At 44.0% G+C, this 16,361-nt stretch overlaps 1 pseudogene across 1 annotated transcript in view; it reads left to right on the top strand.

The window, feature by feature from the left end:
* LOC309857279 (contactin-associated protein-like 3) overlaps positions 1-9,895 on the top strand; it is a 46,455-nt pseudogene extending 36,560 nt beyond the window's left edge. The window contains exons 11-13 of the transcript in view: positions 4,742-4,971; positions 5,198-5,263; positions 9,704-9,895. The product of the transcript in view is annotated as a contactin-associated protein-like 3 (transcript). The remainder of the gene's footprint in view (positions 1-4,741; positions 4,972-5,197; positions 5,264-9,703) is intronic.
* Positions 9,896-16,361: the final 6,466 nt, after the last annotated feature.

The following is a 16,361-nucleotide window of genomic DNA, read 5'->3' as shown; positions in this document are numbered from 1 at the left end:
AGGTGTGCATAAATCCCTGTAGCTGTGTTCTCCACTAATAACCCAGAATGGGAATAGCCCCAGCCACTGACCACTAAGTGATACAGTGTTATGTTTCATGCCAGTGTTTCACTGTGTGCCACAAACAAAAGTGAAATGTTGGCCATAAAATGTAATGAAGTAGCAACACAGGCTACAAATGGGTGAAAACATGATGTTAAATAAATGAGGAGAAATACCAAAAGTGACTTACTGTGTGATTTATTTTGGATGAAATGTCCAGAATAGGTAAATTATAGAAACAGGAAGTTTATGTTTTCCCAGGGCTGGAGAAGGGTAGGAATGGGATGTGGAGTCTAATGTGCACTAGTTTTCTTTAGGAGAGATAGAAAGATTCTGCGAGTGAATACTGGTAATGGTTTTACAACTGTGTAAATATACAAAATCCCCTTGAATTGTATACTTTAAAAAGATCAGTCTTATAGTATGTGAATTGTATCTCAATATAAAAAAAAAAAAGTATTACAGATTCATTTCTTTTGCCAATGCCTCTTCTGCACACACAGCTGGGAGAAGTGATGGTGAGTGATGGTGAGTGATGAGTTGTAACCGGGTGTCTATTCTGAAGTGTGAATGAGTGTGTTCCAGGACAGGGTGTGATGGGAGGTGGGGGGAGAGAAGTGGAAGGGCTCAGGGTTCAGGACTGCTGAAACAGGCAGAGACACATCGGGTGGGGCTGCACAACTGTGAAGACGACTAAGGAACTAAGAGCAGCGATTGTGTGGAGTTCTGATGTAATCATCTTGTTGGGTGAAAGAGTGGTGGGGATTGCCTACTTGTCATTACACAAAGAGTCTGTATTATATACTAAGGACTAGTGCTCCAGGAAGTGCCTACTAGCATTGCTCACTCTGAGCACATAGGGCACCAGATTACCCCCTGATTTTTTCTCTGGTATTAGCTGCAAGCACTGGGAGAGCCTGGTGCTCCGTGGGCCTGTGTTTCAGGGAGGAAGGAATAATTCACTCACTTCTTTCTCACTCTGAAAATCAGGGCCTCCTATCTCTGAATTGTTGGAAAGATGGACTGGAAAAGTCTGTCTTCTACTCGTTTTCTAATTATGTCATTTATCTTGAATTAAAAAACAAACAAACAAAAAAAACGGTTTGACTTCCAGAGGGAAGGTCAGCATTGCTTAGCATGGTTATACCTATCCTCAGTGCTCCTCGTGGAGCAGGAGATGGGCTGAATGGTTGGGCCATATTCCTTCTGCCATGGTAAGAGAGAGAGAGACTTCTTCCTACATTCTGTTTGGGGCCAGATCATGAACCTGCAGGTACGCTGCCGGGTATGGGACAGAAAAGATGCAGCCTCTAGCTTGCCAGGACCCCCATACCGTCTAAGATCTCATCCACGGAGTTCTCATTAGCAGAACAATAAATCAATAGCTAAAAAGATGATGTTGCCCCTAAGAAGACAGGGAGGAGGACTGAAGACAACAACTACAATTCCCACATCAAAATAGAGCCATTAAAGAAGACAGAACAGGGCGCCTGGGTGGCTCAGTGGGTTAAGCCGCTGCCTTTGGCTCAGGTCATAATCTCAGGGTCCTGGGATCGAGTCCCACATTGGGCTCTCTGCTCAGCGGGGAGCCTGCTTCCATCTCTCTATCTCTCTCTCTGCCTGTCTCTCTGCCTACTTGTGGTCTCTGTCTGTCAAATAAACAAATAAAATCTTAAAAAAAAAAAAGAAGAAGAACACAACTGCGATGAGACTTGGCACTCAAAGACACTTGAAAAACTCACACACCAACTCTGGGGGTTAAAGTAAATACGGGTTTTCACAATTTCACAGGGTTATCTGAAGGAGAGAATCATCACTGGTTATCATTAGACAGTGGTCTGGAATATTACAAACTGCAAAGAAAAAAAGATTAAGAGAGAGAAATTAGAAGGGAAAATAAGAGAAAACCTAATGGGGATAATTAGAGATCCAGAAACAGAACTGGAAGCAAAGACAGTAATTATGCATGAAAAAAATTCTCTGAGCTAAAGGAAAACTTGAGTTGCAGATTGAAAGTATGCATCAATTCTGACGAGAAAAGGCATACAACTGGGAAAATTTCCAAATTGCAAAACCCACAGAGAAAAGTCCTCCAAACTTTCCGGGCAGAAGTTACTACAATGAAAAAATAATGATTGTGGCATCAGCATCTAACTTCTCATTTGTTACAGCGGGATAAAAAAATGATGTGGATCATTGTTAGTATGGCTGAGGAATGAGCCACAATGCAAGCATCTAATATATAATGTATTTGACAAGGTTAAAAAAAGATATTTTGAATAACAAGGAAGGATGGAGATTAAATATGAACCGTGCCTCCCATCTAAGGAAAATACTAGAGAATTATTCCAGTCAAAAAACGAATCACAAGCATGACTTTAGGATGGAAAATACGAAGGCAGCAGTGAGCAGTAAACTTGCATGCATCTTGGTACCCCATACGCATACAAAGTCATGGCTACAGCTATGGGGTTAATAACAGGATATGGGCGCACATGAGCCCACCCACACATGCCCATACCCACAATCCACAAGTATGTATAAATGTCAAGTACAAGTTCTTGTACTGGCACTCCTTTCTTGAATAATAGCACTGCCTATAGACATTTTTAAATTTACCTTTAAAATGAATTTCACAAAGTTAGTCCAATTAGTTAGTAAGATACATGTCTGCCCAGGATTCTGTGACCCTAGCCTGGTAGCGCTCGTGTCAGACTTTGACCAGGAAAGCGAGTGTTGTCCCGTTCCTCTTTTGGCTCAGTGGCTGGGACTTTTAATTGGCCTGTGGTGTTCTGTTTTTGTTTTTAGTATTTTAGCATTGTGGTAGTCCTATGTTACTATCATAGCATTTTCCTATTTTAGTTCTTCTTGATATTCTTTTAAGTATATTCAAGCAAGGATGCCTTTCTTTATGGAATGAATATATATTGTCTGAATGCAAAAAAAAAAAAAAAGTGACCTGTAAAGAACTCTATTTTTTATTTATTTTTTATTTGAGGGAGAGAGTGTGTGCATAAGGGCTAGAGGTGGCCGTAGGTCAGTTGGAGAGGGAAGGGCAGACTCCCCGCAGAGCAGGGAGCATGAAGGGGCTCAATCCCAGGACCCCTAGGTCATGACCTGAGCCAAAGGCCAACCCTTAACCAGTAGAGCCACCCGGGTGCCCCAGAAGAGCTCTTTAACCTAAAATAATCCTTCAACTGAGTTGTCTCCAGCTCGCTTACTTCACTGTAAGAATCTACCTGGAATTCATCATACATAAGCCTCCTTGATGCCTCATATAATCAGACTGGCCAAGAAAGCTGTGTGTTTCAGAGAGTTGTTTATTAGGATTGTAACAATGTAAACATGCCCCTCATTTTAGTTGCTTTTAGAGGTCTTTTACATAGCACTTAGAGCACCCTTCAAAAACTCAAAGGAAGTAAACATTACCCCCTAAGAGTTTATCCACAACATCAAGAGGGAGGGATCACAGCTGAGATTCTCAGGGTGAACTTAAAGACCTGCTATCACCTAACCAAAAAGACTTGTAGAGTCACGCATCTATTCTATGGAAGGTATAGCATTCATTCTAAAAATAGTGTAACGATCCCCATTTACCCCTCCCTTTATGCCAGCAATTACGAACATGTCCAAAAGCTACTGGCAGGATAGAGAGAGAATATCCTGTTGAAAAGGGGGCTCCTGTGACCAGCCTGGATCCAGGCCGCCCCACGTGAGAGACATTCAGATATTTCTGAAATCTAATGTGAACTGGCTTCCAGCAGGAATAAATACACTGGCGGTATTACATTGCGAGCATTAAATTCTCAGTTCTGCAAATGAACCCACACGGTGGCCGGCCTGTGGAAGGCACCGGGTGAATTCTTGGTTGCTGTGTATGGTTGGTTGGAGAAGATGGACACACTGGTGTACTAGTGGACACACTGAAGAAGGGAGGGAATCAATGCAGATGCCGCGGGTCCCCACACTGAGGCGGCTTCCCTGCGCATCCATGAAACGTCTGAAGCCTGCACGTAACTGCGCCGGGTCATATTTGGGGCTCACTGAGCAAGTGCAGTGTAGGGGCTAATCGTCCTCGAGGTGAAGGGATTGGTGCTCTGCTTTCATGGGTGCGTCGCGGCCCTTCTCCCGCTAACTAACCTCGGTCAGATCCGAGCCAGGTCAGGGACTAGGACAGGGAGCCAGCCCAGACTTGGGGGAAGGGGGCAGAGCCCACCGCTGTGACTGGGGAAAGGCAGCGGGAGGTGGGGCTCCCCGGTGGCAGCTGCAGCTGGGGTGGGAACTCTGTGGGACTGAGAACAGGGGCCAGAGTCAAGTGTAAATGGGGAGGTTAGAGCCGCCCTAGGGATTATTCCCAGAGCACTGTTGTCCCCACGCGGGTGACATTTCACTGCGACCGCCTGGATAACCGGCCACAGATTGTTACAAAATACTGTCGTGATCTTTGAAACGGGCAACAGCAGAGGGTGGAATCCTTTGTTGGGCGGGACTGCACCCGGGGTCGCTATGGCCTGCCCGCGGGCAGAGCTGGCACCTGCCGGTCACTAACAGGGGCCGCAGGGACGGCCCTGCCTGTCATGCCCTACGGGAGGAAGGGCAGAGGATTGGAGGGCGGGTCGGTTGGTGGCGGCCCTGCAGACGCGGGCCAGGCCTGCGCCCCCCGCACCCTAAGGCGTGCCCCGCTTGTCTGCCCGCAGAGCCCCCCCGGCGCGGACCCGGACATGCTGCGGGCCGGCGCGCGCGGCTTCACTGGCTGCCTGTCTGCCCTGCGCTTCGGCCCCGCCACTCCGCTCAAGGCTGTGCTGCGCCCCGGCGGCCCCGTCGCGGTCACCCTGCGCGGACACGTGGCCGCTGCCTCCCAGTGCGCAGAGTCCAAGGGGACCAGAGCCCCAGCGGGGGAGGCCAAACGCCCAATCGCAAGTGGCACAGGTGCGTGCCCCTCCGCCCGCAGTGGCGCTTGCTGCCCACGGTCTTCCACCCCGTCTGCGTCCGGGGGCTGCCCAGGCCCTCGGTGGGGTCGCGCGGCCCTGCTCTGGTCTGGGTTTCTTGCTCCTTCCCGCCCGCGCAGCGCGCTCTGCTCTCCTGTCAGATGTTTGTGAATGTCACCAAAGTCCTCTTCCCTCTGCCTCTGTCATTCTCCCTTTCTCTGCTGTAGGTGGCTCTGGACCGACAGACGGGGTGAGCCCTTAGCGCTGACAGAAGTGACCCTGCTGTCATTGGAGTTAACAGGGCTGTGAACGACCTGGTCTTTGGCATTACTGTCACCGCGGGCATAAACCCGTGTCCAGGAGTCCGAGCTGAGGGGCGAGGTCAATGGCGGGACACCCCTTTGCAGGCATTCTTCACGGGCTTGCCCCGATGTCAGCCTCTGCCCGGGCTCAGGGGTGCTGAGTGGAGAGAACCCATGGTAGGACCGAGACACTCTTTAAAGGATAGTTGCCGAACTACAGAGTAATAAGGTTTTTCATTTGAAAATACCCATTCATATCACTCAGGAGATCATGTACATATATGACATATTCACCTTTACTTCTTTGATCCAAAATAGCCAAGACCTCTCAGTCCATTCGCCCAAAACTTTTAAAAATAATATTAAAAGTAAAGCATTAGGTGAGTTTAGAACCACCTAAACTGTGCAAGTTGTCATTTTCATAAACATAAAGATAGAACAACCTAAAGATTTTTCTAAACATAAATATGCAGAACTGTTTTCTGGTGTCAATCTTATCTTAGATTTACATATATTTACTTGTATTTGTAAAGTAACTATTCCATCTTAAATATCTCCCTCTGTATTCTCTGAAACAGAATTTATTTAGGCCTGCTTTAAAAAATGAATATTCAAGTCTCCTCCTTATGATTCAGAGAATGCTTATATTAGACTACAGGAATGTGTCATTTGTAAACTCTATGGGCTGAGAGGGAGTGAGCTGCTCTCCATTTCATGGCTATTCCAGATAAGGGAGGTCAGCCCCAAGCTGGCGGATGCAGGTGGGTGTCCACTTTTCAGGCAGACCAGACTGCATCTGCCCCTTGGTTTCTGTTCATCAACATGTCAGTTTTCTCCAGACTATTAGGAAGGTACTCAGATATTTTTACGCGCTGACCAAATCTGTGTAAGAATGTGAACTTGCCCATTCCTATCGTAATCGCTTCTGTTTTTCTAATGAATGAGGTATATGATCTCCTGATTTCACAACTCCAGGAACAAAGAAACATATATGTTATTCATAATGTATACCTAAAAGGATTACTTTTGTGTTAAAATATAAATCAAGTCTTAATCCTGTTCTCATTTATTTTGAGTGAGAAGACTTCAGTATAAAGCAAAAAGCCGATTTAAAATAAATCAACTTAAATGTGATTCATGTTTTCGAAATAGGAATCAAAGTCTAAACATGCAAAATGTCATGGTTGGTGCCATGTTTAGAGAGAGCACCGATGATAGGTTGGTGCTAGAATAGAAGGCGTGGTCTCTGGAGCTGTATTGCCTTTGGTTAAATATCATTGGCAAGTTGTACAAAGTAAGTAAGTTGCACCAATATTTTCCCCTTGAAAAATCCTGCTTGGCTCCTTGCCACTTCCAGTCCATGAACGGGAGGAGAATGAGGCACAAACAAGTCAGCTGCAAGAGAAAGGGAGCAGGGGACAACAGTAGAAAAGACTGTTGTCCCCAACAACTCCTCGATCCCGCTTTCATTAGATAGAAACAGTAACCAACAGAAGAGCCAAAGAAGGCCAAACATTAGTCATAGCCCTGTAGATAACAAAGAAGGAAGGCAAAATATGTCTGGACAAGCAGTATATAGTTGAACAAGCACATTCAGAGGACTTATCTAAGTAGCCACAGGTGCTTTCTGGGGGAAAGGGGAGATAACGGAAAAATGAAGCAGGTGGCGTTCCACCCTGAGCGGGCCGGGCATTCCCAGCTGCTCAGCTTCAATGCCGTATATCGTCCTCTACCCTACAGCCTGTTACCAGTATGTGTTTTTCTTAAGGCTATGTCTAAATGTGCTTGGTAACTAGTAAAATTTCCCATGGGTTATATTTTAAGTAATACATTGTTCTAAGGTTCAGCTGAAGCTCCTGACAGACGGGAGGGAGAATCAGAGCACATGGGGTGTTAGGGAGGTAACTCACGTAGCTCTGCCTTTGATCTGTGTGGTGGCTGTGTGCCGCGTGGTTTGTCCACTGCCAAGTATACTGAGCTGCAGTGTAGAATCCTGGGTGGAATCCTCAGCCCTGTGTCCAAATGACCCCAGACCGCACCACATGTAAAGTACTTAGTCCGGTTAAAGAACCACCCCAGCAGGTGGATTTCTTCACGTGCTGTGCTCCATCACCTCTCCTCTTGCAAACAAAGGGAACAATATAGGAAGGGGAAGTAACCTAAATCATGTTCACACCTGGAACACCGGAGATCATGGAGTTTTTCTTGCCATGAGATCCATCATGTCAATGAACAGGCAGAGAAGGACACAGATGTGTAGATGGATGGAGAGACAGACAGACCTAAGTGATTGTCACAAACGCATTCACAGTTGGATTGCTGAAAGGAGGGTTATAGAAGGCATCAGATGCATTAGTCACATCATCCCCGACTCTTCAGAGAGCAAATGAAGACAGAGGTTGCTCTAGAACCCTACCAAGTCTCAGAGAATGAGCAAGCTAGTACTCAGTTACATACACAATAACATCCTGGGTATTTGAGGATAACAGTGACAGTGATTGGATAACCAAGTGGCCTGGTCACTGTTATTGAGTTCCTGTCCCTGACACTAAAATTGGATACAATGTAGCTCTTCAAAGAGAAGTCCTGTAACAAAATTTAAGAGTAATTAAAGTGACAACTCTTTGTTCTCAGGTGAGGTACAAGGTGTAGTGAACATGTTGACTGTTGTACTTGTTAGTATTTAAGAACCTTTCCAGAGGCTCTGAGCATCTGATCAGGAATCCCTGTGACCAGAGGCACCCACTGAGCTGCGAGTCTGTTGGGCTCCATTATGCTCTTTATCTCTGTCCCAGAGCATAGTGAAGAATCTTCATTTAACAACACGAATTTGGATTCAGTTAACTAAACAGGAATGCATTTTCTAACATTTGCTAACTGCAATATCAATGCCTGTGTCAGCCATCTTAAAAGTGTTTGACTGATGGATGCTGTTTTGGTACCTCCCTGCTTCGGTATGGATTAACATTCATTCTTTAATGAATATGGCAGCTTGAGCAAACCCCTCTAGGCCTCATCTGACCGTCCCAACCCTGACAGCCCTTGAAAAAAATCAGAGGAAATTTTAAAACAATACTTGGTGCTCAAGCCTCCCACTGAAGATTCTGAGCTATCATCTGCTGTGCAGCCAAAGTTGAGATGCACTGACACAGCTAACACTTCAGTACTTAAAGCATTACCAGCAAAAGATGCCAAATAATCTACTTTCCCTGTTGCTGAACATTGTCTCTCTTTCTACAAATTTTTAATATAGTGGTATATCGGTTATCTACTGCTGCCTGACAGATCACCACCCACTTAGAGCTTAACCCAACTCCTTTTTAGTATGTCCCAGTTTCTGTGGGTCAGGAGTCTGGGTGTTGATGGCATCCAGAGTCTTGTAGCTGTAGGACCGAGAGCGTCTCGATTTTCACTGGCTGCCCTTAGCACCTAGAGTTTACCTGTAGTTCCGTGCCATGTAGGGATTCCCATATGGACTCCCACCATGACTGCCTGCCCCCTTACCACCAGCAGGAAGAGGGATGGTTCCATAAGACAGGTGCTACCATCTCACATACCATAATCACATAACCTAGGTACAGCGCATCACCTCTGTTGTTGTTTTTTTTTAAAATTTTTTATTTTTTATAAACATATATTTTTATCCCCAGGTGTACAGGTCTGTGAATCACCAGGTTTACACACTTCACAGCACTCACCAAAGTACATACCCTCCCCAATGTCCATAATCCCACTCCCTTCTCCCAAACCCCCTCCCCCCAGCAACCCTCAGTTTGTTTTGTGAGATTAAGAGTCACTTATGGTTTGTCTCCCTCCCAATTCCTGTGGCTTGTTTTTAACCAATGAAAACAACAGAGGTTGTCGCAAATATACTATGCCATTTGTGACAACCTCTGTTGTTTTCATTGGTTAAAAACAAGCCACAGGCCCTACACACAGCAAAAGAAGGGGATCATGCTCAAGGCATGGCCCCCAGCAGCAGAGATCACGAAACATTTTTAGCCTCATAGAAGGAACTGGTGTACTCACCACAGAACTGTAAATCAGCAGAATATCAGCAGCAGATCTTTTAAATGTACTTGTACATAAGTACTTAATTACTGTATGACAAGTCTATACACTCCATCCTTTTAAAATAATGAAAACGTGCCCGCTTGTTAGCATGAAGTGAGGGCATGACCTAGAGGCCATGCTGTGGTTCTGAATTTTAACAGGTAGACACCAAGTGAAAGCTAGGCCAATAGATCTTTAACCTAAAGGCAAAGAACTGCTGTATCCAAAGGACGTGTGGACTTAGAATTCAGTGTTCCAGTAGGCCAGTGCCCACTTTCCTGATGATGCACGTGTGATGTACGTGAGCTTGCTATCAGCTATGTGAGTTCTGCACGTTACAAGTCTGTGTTCTGACTGTGCCTCCCCCTTCTCTCACGAGGTGTGATAGCGGTGGTGGTATTTGTCTTGCTCTGTCTCACCGCCATGGCCACACGCATTTATCAGCAGAGATGGTTGTACCAAAAAAATGAGTCAACTGTTCCCCCGGCTGGAGACAGCACTGAGACAGCTCTGAAGAGTGAGGTCAATGTGAAAAGCTCAGTCAGTGAGAGCCAGAGAGAGTACTTCTGAAGGGCAGCTGCACCTCACTTCAGGCTCTGGTGATGGGACTTTCTCGCTAAGCAAGGGGACTCCCAGAAGATGAAGCCCCCCACGTCCCCATCCCCCGGACAGGTGGCCATCCTGCAGCACTGTCAGCTTGCTCAAATGCAGTCCTGGGAGACTCTGCTCTGTGATGCTTCATGACCTGTGTATGTAGAAGGACTCAGCAGTGCCCATTAACCCCTGTGCGGTGGTGTCTGACTCTCTGGCCCGATTGTTGAAAATTCACACATGGTTTGCATAATGACTTTGCATTTGAAGTGAGAACAAGGATGTGAGCTGTGGTCCTACTCTCTTAAAAATGAGACCTGGAGGGGCGCCTGTGTGGCTCAGGGGGTTAAGCCTCTGCCTTTGGCTCAGGTCATGATCTCAGGATCCTGGGATCGAGCCCCACATTGGGCTCTCTGCTCAGGGAGCCTGCTTCCCTCCCTCTCTGCCTGCCTCTCTGCCTACTTGTGATCTGTCTGTCAAATAAATAAATAAAATCTTTAAAAAAAAAATGAGACCTGGAAGTTTATAAAAGTCAAAGTTGGACCCTAGTGTTGTGTGTTGCATGCAAATCTGTATTTTGCCTCCTCTATCAATCACCTGCAGATGCTTCTAAAGTCGGGAAGTGCTTCTCCAATGTTCTGGGAGTGCGTTTCTATCTCCATTTGAACCAAAGCCCACGGGCCAAAAATGCACTAATAACCTAGAAAAAAACATTTTTTTTTGGCTGATTGTTTTTATGATCTGTCTCTTTAAAGTCACTTTGCATACATTTTTAGTGATGAAATGAATATTGAATGCCAGCTATGAAATTGTAGTATTTTATTCATTTACGGAGCAGAAAAATTCATAGGTAGCAAAGCATGTAAAGCATCCTAGTCTGCGCTACTTTGCTTTTTTTCTTTGTAATTCATCATTTTAATCTTTGTAAATTATGATAAAGATTAGCTGATGATCTCCCCAACATGTATATTTTCTAACTGAAATAGTGCCCAAGTATAAACTGGCCTGAACACTGCAAATGTATCCTTCCTCCCTTTCATCAGAATGAACTTAATCCTTTTTTTAAAAGATTTTATTTATTTATTTTACAGAGAGAGAGAGAGAGATCACAAGTAGGCAGAGAGGCAGGCAGAGAGAGAGGGGGAAGCAGGCTTCTCGCTGAGCAAAGAGCCCAATATGGGGCTCGATCCCAGGACCCTGAGATCATGACCTGAGCTGAAGGCAGAGGCTTAACCCACTGAACCACGCAGGCACCCTTGAACTTAATCCTAAATTTGTTTCTTTCAAATGTGGGGTGCTATGGTCACAATTCTTTGCAGTCTTGTGGTTCTCTTGTTCTGAAGGTAGTCACAACAACTGGATATCTTGCAACTGTCTTTTCATTCACTTGGGAAAAGTCCCGTTTTGAACAAAATCTCTCCATTTCTTTTTTCTAAATTCCGAGTGATCTAGGCCAACCATTCTCTGAAATACCATCTCAGTCTAGTCACTGTTTGGAATGTCAGGGGAAGGGTGCTGATGCCAGGGAAAATGCAGGTTGTAGGATATGGACCCAATCTGTCATGCTGGTCAAGAATCTAGGATCTCGGAGTCAGAGTCATCCACCAGAGTGCCCAGAATCAACCAGTTCATTTCATATTCAAGGATATTTGCATACTCGGGCGTAAAGAATTTGTATTAACCACAGGAATTTTTCCAGTAACGACTTTTGTGGTAGCGGTCAGAGGATAATTGTATGGAGCTGACCATTTGCACTCACTAGCCATTTCTAAGTGAAATGTCTTGATAAGCCACTTGCCACATGCCTGTCAGGAATCATGTTGCTTCCTTTGACCACAGCAGGACCACCCAGAACTCCATACACTGAGCCTTGCAATGACCTTTGAGTGTATGCCTATTTTTCTGTGATTTTTTTTAAACAATAGAAAAAGATGCCCTCTGTACTAAGCCTTTTCTCCAAACAAAACAAAACAAAACATAGTTTTCAATGAGGTTTAATAAGTCACCATAATATATTATCTCATAGTTTCTGTGGATCAGGAGCTAGGCACGGGTTTACTGTGTTTTCTGCAAGTCTGCTTTGAGGCATCAGCCAGGACTGTGTCCTCATCCAGAGACTCGGCTGGGGAAGTCCTTGGTCTTACGGTTATGGGCAGCATTCCATTCCTTACTGCTGGGAGATTCCTGGAAGCCTGTTTTTGCTCGAGACCAGCAAGACAGAGAGAGGGGAAGAGAGAGACAGAGACTCTAGAGCAAGTCTGCTAACAAGATGGAATTTTAAATACTGTAACATGATGATGGGAGTGAAGGCTCATCCCCACTGCCAAATTCAGTTGGTGAGAAGCAAGTCCTAGGTCCTGCCCACACTGAAGAGGAGGGCATCACAGAAGGACTCGAACCAGCAGGCTGAGATCATGGGAGTCAGGTGAAAGTTAATCTACCACAGTACTATATTGAAGTTTCTTTAAGTGAAGAATGAAGGATTTTCAGGATCTGAATAGAGTAATATATGAAGAACCTACTTCGGTAAATGATATATACTCCCCCTGCCCCAAAAGTGGAGAAGGATTCAGCACAAAAATGATAGTTTCTAGTTAATGCACAGCTGACTGTTAACACTCTGAAATCACGACAACTTTAACAAATGATCACAATAAGTTCCGGAAATGTTCATCACTTTGGTAGCTGGCATTTTGCAGATTTATAGATAGTGAAATTAATCGTATTCTCTCTTTTTAAAAGAGAAAACAAAATATTTGTACCAAACTGCAGTGATGTATCACCCAGTTTACTGATTTGTAAATTTTACCTGCTTTTTGTTAATGAAATAATCTTTTTGAATTAAATTAAGAAAATATTTTAAGAGAAATTGAATGAAATTTGAATTATGAAATTATATTCATTTTCCCCTAAAATATTAAAAATTGTGCAAATGCATATATTCTGTTGTGGTGTGTGTATTATTTTATCTCTGCTGTATGTAGAGAGTACTATGCTCTGTTAATATGATTTGCTAAGGTGTTTAATTGTCAAACACAAGGTAAAACATAAAGTGCCTCGTATTTACTGATTACTACGACTTAAAATACCTATGAATATAGGTATTTATACCTTTGCCAGAGAACAATAATTTAGCATTCAGTAAGTTGTTTGTTGAATGTTTACTATGTACTCAAAACAGGTTACACAAGATTTACTCCCAGAGCTGGGTTTCTAGAGCACTATAAATATACAAATCCCAGTTTGCAAATAACACCTTTCAATGAAATAAATGTTCAAAGATAATAATTCCCCAAGTTTTATTTCCAGATGGTAAAGGAAAATAGCACATAATTAACACATTATTGGGACTAGAACTTCAGAACCCCTGCTTATTCCATGAAGAAGTAATGCCCCCTTTACTACTGCCCCAGGATTATGTAGCTGTAGAGAAAAACATATTGGGGCATTCTGTGCATCTAGAATAATCACCATTTCTGGAATTTCTGTTTGCTTGTTTTCTTTCCTTACAGAATATCTGGTAAATCATTGTTTTCCATGGATTTCTTTAAGAATAAAATATAAAGTTCAGGATTCTTACTCTGAAGGAGGACAAACGTGATGGAGGTACTTTCCTGTATAGGCATAAACTGACAGTGATGATGTGACTGGGATGTTGAAATAGTCTTCCTACACAGGGTCCGTGGACCATGTTCCTGCACAGGGGGCGTGGACCGTCTTCCAACACGGAGGGCCGTGGACCCATAATGAATGAACACGTTTATTGCATTGCCTAATCTGTTCACAGTGCATGTAACTAACATGTTAAGAAGTCCCTGGGTGCTCTCCGTGGTCCTGGCGGTCTCCTATGCCAGCCTGGCTTATCAGGTGTGGCAGCATGGGAGGAAGAATTAGGAAGATAGTGATAAACATGAAGTGGTCTGCCTTCCAAATGAGGAAATGGACTTGGTGTGTATGTGTGTCCACAGCTCCCCTGGAGACCATGGGCTCATTTTCAAGCTCTAGGGCACTGGAAGATTCTCTACACGTTGAAAATACTACAGCTGAACAAAAACGTTATTAGTGTTAGATCTTCGGGCTACTTAAACCCACATATGAGTATTACGACGTTTTGTGGGGGACGAACGTATTCATAAGCACTGACCTAACCCTTGGGAGGGCTTAGCGCAGCCCCTAACCTACAGTGATTCTGTTAGTTTACTGCTTCTGTTGAGTCAGCTGAGGCTTTGGAGATCTCATACATATAAAGTATACTGAAGTGGGAATGAAAGTGGTTATTTGGGTATCTTTTTTAGATATAAACAGTTGACTGATAGTTCAGACCCCATGGGAAAGATTCATTAACTGAAAGTAACTCATTAATAACCATCTTACATCCAAGTTAATGATGTGGGAGCCACTTTATCCACGCTTACAGGGGAGTAAGAGGAACTGCAGATGCAGTCGTCCAGGTCATGGGACACTCCCAGTCACAGGAGCAGGAACCAGCGGGGCCAGGTCCCAATTTCCAGCCTCATCTGGGGCTGCACACAGGGATCAGACTTAGGGAGAAGGACCCCGACCTAGGGTTTCTCAGCTGCAGGATTACTACCCTTGTTATATGCAAATTCAGGAATTCAACCCAGAATCCTATACTCAAGAGAAGATTTGTGAAAAGGGAGTGTGAAGGGAAGACACTTTGGATAACTAAAAGTGAGTACGTCTTTACATCGAGATCTTCATTAATGACATTTTAAAGCAACATGGCTACAAAAGTTGGGTATTCATTCTTTCTGATGGAGGCATAATACTCCATAGTGTATATGGACCACATCTTCCTTAACCATTCATCTGTTGAAGGGCACCTTGGTTCTATTCCATAGTTTGGCGACCGTAGCCATTGTTGCTATAAACATTGGGGCACAGATGGCCCTTGTTTTCATGACATCTGTATCCTAGGGGTAAATACCCAGGAGTGCAATGGCAGGGTCATAGGGAAGTTCTATTTTTAATTTCTTGAGGAATCTCCACAATGTTCTCCAAAGAGGCTGCACCAGCTTTCATTCCCACCAACAGTGTAAGAGGGTTCCCCTTTCTCCACATCCTCTCCAACACATGTTGTTTCCTGTTTTGTTAATTTTGGCCATTCTAACTGGTGTAAGGTGATATCTCAATGTGGTTTTAATTTGAATCTCCCTGAGGGCTAATGATGATGAACATTTTTTCATGTGTCTGATAGCCATTTGTATGTCTTGATGGGAGAAGTGTCTGTTCATATCTTCTTCCCATTTTTTGATATTTTTGCCTGTTTCGTGTGTGTTGAGTTTGAGGAGTTCATTATAGATCCTGGATATCAACCTTTTGTTGCAACATGGACGGGACTGGGAGAGATTATGCTGAGTGAAATAAGTCAAGCAGAGAGAGTCAATTATCATATGGTTTCACTTATTTGTGGAGCATAACAAATATCATGGAGGACAAGGGGTGTTAGAAAGGAGAAGGGAGTTGGGGTAAATTGGAAGGGGAGGTGAATCATGAGAGATTATGGACTCTGAAAAACAATCTGAGGGGTTTGAAGTGGCAGGGAGGTGGAAGGTTGGGGTACCAGGTGGTGGGTATTATAGAGGGCATGGATTGCATGGAGCACTGGGTGTGGTGAAAAAATAATAAATACTGTTTTTCTGAAAATAAATAAATTGAAAAAAAAAAGCAACATGGCTCAGTAGAAATTTCTACGAGGATAGAAAATTAGCCACCAGCCACATGTGGTTATCAATAAGCATGTAAAATGTGGCTACTCTGACTGTGGAACCCCATGTAAATGTTAATGTTAATCACCTTAAATTTGGTGCGCCTGGGTGGCTAAGTGGGTTAAAGCTTCCAGGTCATGATTTTAGGGTCCTGGGACCACATTGGGCTCTCTGCTCCACGAGGAGCCTGCTTCCTCCTCTCTCTCTACCTGCCTCTCTGCCTACTTGTGATCTCTGTCAAATAAATAAATAAAATCTTTTTAAAAATCACCTTAAATTTAAATAACCACATGTGACTAATGGCTACTATGTGGGTCAACACGGATCAAAGGATGTGTCCTGAGCACAAAAACAGCAATTGTAGGAACAGCAGGGTCTGAGATGCAGGAAGGAAGGAAGAGCACAGAGTATAATATGTGGATAAACTGCAGGAAAATTGTTCAAAATAATAATACTGATACCTTCGTAGGATTTTTAAAAAGAATTAACATGTGGATAAGCTGGTGAATCTAGAAACTATAATACTAATGACGTTGTAATTGCATATGGCTCCACTTCATTTGTTCTAGGTTCTTAAGCTGGTAGCAAGAGTCCATATAGGGGCGTAACTGAAAAAGAGAGATTCCGCTCTAAGAAGACCAGTAGTGAACCATAAGGGCACACATGGCAGGGGAGATTATCTCGGGTGTTCTGGGCTGAGCTCAGACAGCTAGTGA

This window comes from Mustela nivalis (assembly GCF_964662115.1).
Source record: "Mustela nivalis genome assembly, contig: HAP1_SCAFFOLD_595, whole genome shotgun sequence".
NCBI classification, from domain to species: domain Eukaryota; kingdom Metazoa; phylum Chordata; class Mammalia; order Carnivora; family Mustelidae; genus Mustela; species Mustela nivalis.
This window is presented reverse-complemented; position numbering and strand designations above follow the sequence as displayed.